This window comes from Ictalurus punctatus, chromosome 6, assembly GCF_001660625.3.
Source record: "Ictalurus punctatus breed USDA103 chromosome 6, Coco_2.0, whole genome shotgun sequence".
Classification (NCBI taxonomy): domain Eukaryota; kingdom Metazoa; phylum Chordata; class Actinopteri; order Siluriformes; family Ictaluridae; genus Ictalurus; species Ictalurus punctatus.
Window position 1 is genome coordinate 18903887 of NC_030421.2, and position 3300 is coordinate 18907186.

Genomic DNA, 3300 nt, shown 5'->3' on the forward strand with positions numbered 1-3300 from the left:
CATCTAGCTTCATGGTGAACGTCGCTTCTCCCTTATTCTCCGCCTTGAGCTTCGTTCCTCCTGCTGGCTACGCATTAGCCATCGCTCCGCACTCAAGCCAGGTTGGGCATCTCTCTGCGGTGCGGAAGAGACCGCCCCACACCTGAACCTCAGAGAACACATCAAGCATCCTCAGTCCAGCCCTGCGAGGGATGAGAACTTTGGAGTACTTAGGGACATTTCGTCTGGGGGTCCTGGACCCCCCCCTGAACGGATTACGAGTGTCGGGAGCCGAGCGTTAAAGGGAAGGATCTGTCATGAAAATAGCAGAAAAAGATTAAGACTACTATTCCCATCAGTCACTGCACCTAGTCACATGTCTGGTTCACCTGATTCACGTTTGTCTCATTAGCACGTATGTATAAATAGTCATGTTCTGCACTGCATGGGTTGTCTGGCGTGGTTTTGGTTTATCCTTCTGTCTCATGTTATTCCAGTCCTGGGTTCTTGTAAGTCATTAAAACGTTTCAACTGACATTCTGCATCTGCATCCATCCTTACCACCGTGACATGACTTACCTAAACATTCCAAGTAACTAAAATTAGTTTCAATTATTTGTTAATTTGCAGTTAGTAAGTAACCTATAACAATAATTTCTTGACTCAAATGAGAACCGATTCAGTGCAAACAATTTGAGGTCCCCTTGGGATAGGGTCATTAACTGGCCATCCTTAGAGAGCTACTGCTTGAGTTTTTCCTGCCTGTAGCTCTAACACAACCTAATGTTGTGTTTAGCTGTTCCCAGAGATTTCACATCCTCTAACATTACCTCCAAATCGTTGAAGTAAGTGCTTGCCAAGAGAGAGAGAGAGAGAGCAAAAGAGAGAGAGAAGTCATTCTAGCTTGGTCACTGATTAATGGAAGAGGATCTACAGTTGGGGTACTTGATCTTGGACTCTGGTCCAGACCCGAGTCCAATTATGAATGAACTCGGACTTGTCACGCACTTGGGTAAATTTGTACTCGAATTTGACACGGACTCTGACATTTTGGACTCTGACATTTTTCAGAGTACAGTCGAGTCTGTGACATGTGTAACATGATAAAAAAATGAATAAGAACATAAAATTAAGATAACAAGAAATTAATGAATGTCTCCCTGCCTGATCAGGGGGCTTTCTGTGTGCACACACTTGAAACATGCGCACAGAAAGCCACTTCACCGTGCAAGGACCGAATGGACTCAATGGATGATCGCTTCCGCGTTTTGTCTCAACCAGCTCAGTTACATCTGGTGTCATGCCGGAAGCCGTTTTCGCTATTGGCGATAGCTGTGTGAAGATGGCGCAGGAGAAAATGACATATTACACTCGCTGTTTCTTCAGATTAACTTGAATGACGTCAATCATATTGTGAGGCCATCAGCTGTTACACCCAACAGTAAGGAGGAGAAGGGCTTCAAATGATATATTTTGAGCTACAACTTTGAGGGTAAGTACTCTCATGCTACATCTGACTAGCAAATCTAGTCTATCTATGTTTCTGAAAGTTCATACCTGTCTTTGCATTATTTGTATTTATTTATCTAGCTAAAATTTACTTCATACAATAAATTATCTACACTTGCATCCACCTCCTCCAGTCCATGACAAGGTGAGTACATGGTTCAGTGTACTGGTACTTTTTTGAGTATAGTTAAATCATAGTAATTTTACTGTAGTGTTTTTTAAATAAAACATTAACCTTCATTACATTTAATTTGAATCACTATTGCAGATTAAATAAAATATAAAGATACATGTAAACATGGAAGGCTCTAAGAGTTGAAGTTTGAGGGGATCTCACATAACAGGACACAACAATGTCCGGCCATACTGCTGTCTTAGTGTTCATGCAAACACAGCCGGTTATGTCTTAAGTGAATGTAAACAGTTAGGAAAGAAATCGGAGGTGTGTCAATACAGTATATTGGATTTGTGCATTAGGTCTTAAACTGACAGCAGCCTAGTAAACCTGCTGCTGTCTGTGTCATTAATGTTAATCAAACAACAAAAAGACAAGGAGAAAATCACTCACTCACTCATTTGACTGAATAATTTCAGTAAATTTAATAAGAATTGCTGTATATGTCATACACTGAAGTTTATTTTATTTTACATTTAATTGCTTTATTCAATTTCCATAGTATTTCTTACTTGAATACTACTGATAGACCTAACTGAGAAAACGTATCATATAGTGAAATAAGACTGTAGTCATATCACCCACCACTAAACATTAGCATTCGGTGATTCCAGTCTTGAATTTCATGTAAAATGTGAAATGTACTATTTAATGCAATAAATATCATAAACCCTGCTGAGAGGGATTTTTTTTTTGGTTCATTTTAGGAATTAAAATGAGAAAAAGTTAAAGAACAAACCTGTGTTCAGAAATGAGTTTGTTGTCATTCATAGAGAGATTAAAAGTAGTAATAAAGCATGAAGCATGTTATGACCTGCTGCTAAATGTAACTCTATTCTGTACTCTCTCTCTCTCTCTCTCTCTCTCTCTCTCTCTCTCTCTCTCTCTCAGCCTATATAACTGTGGAGGAGACACATCAAATAAGTAAAACCGGAGGACACAATATAGTGTTATACAATAATAAAACAGGTTGATTTGTATTTTCATACACTTGTAATATAATAAAAATGCTACATATATCTCTATATCCCCTTTTTTTTATTGAAACCCTTTTTTGAGAGGAAACTAGTTGAGGTGCTGATGACATGAAATAAAAATATTAAATGGCAATAGCAAGATGTAATGGTGGTATTTTTTGTTACATTTATGTTGCTGTTGGTTTGTGAAGGTTAAAATATTAATTTAACAACTCAGTGTTGAGTTTACAATTGCAATTTCAAATCTTTTTTCAATTTAATTACTTTCTGGACTCAGCCGGACTCGACTCGGACTCAGTTGGTTAAGGACTTGGTCTCAACTCGAACGTATCAAAGGTGGACTCTAAGAGAATCATCACAAATTTTCTCATCCACATCAGTGAGTCAGCCCAAATTTGTTCACAGAGCTTGAAGAACAGGAGGAATGTTTCCTTTAGTTTTGTTCTCACAATCCTTGCTGTGAGGATAGTCTTTCACTGAATACTCAGCATCCTCTGCCTACAGATCCTGCTGCTTGTAGGGCTCCAATATTAGCTCCAATATTTATTTCAAACAGTATGTTGTTATGCAGTATGTTAAAATGCTACCATTTTGTTGCTGCAGGATAACAACTTAAACCAGAACATATACAGAGCAAAAAATATCTCATTTGCTAAAAGC

At 38.4% G+C, this 3300-nt stretch overlaps 1 long non-coding RNA gene across 1 annotated transcript; it reads left to right on the forward strand.

Annotated features, from left to right (window-relative positions):
- Positions 1-1040: 1040 nt before the first annotated feature.
- Positions 1041-2913, forward strand: LOC108266274 (uncharacterized). The gene is made up of 3 exons (XR_001812850.3): positions 1041-1471; positions 1570-1633; positions 2555-2913. It is a non-coding gene; the product is annotated as an uncharacterized LOC108266274 (long non-coding RNA).
- The last annotated feature ends 387 nt before the right edge of the window (positions 2914-3300 follow it).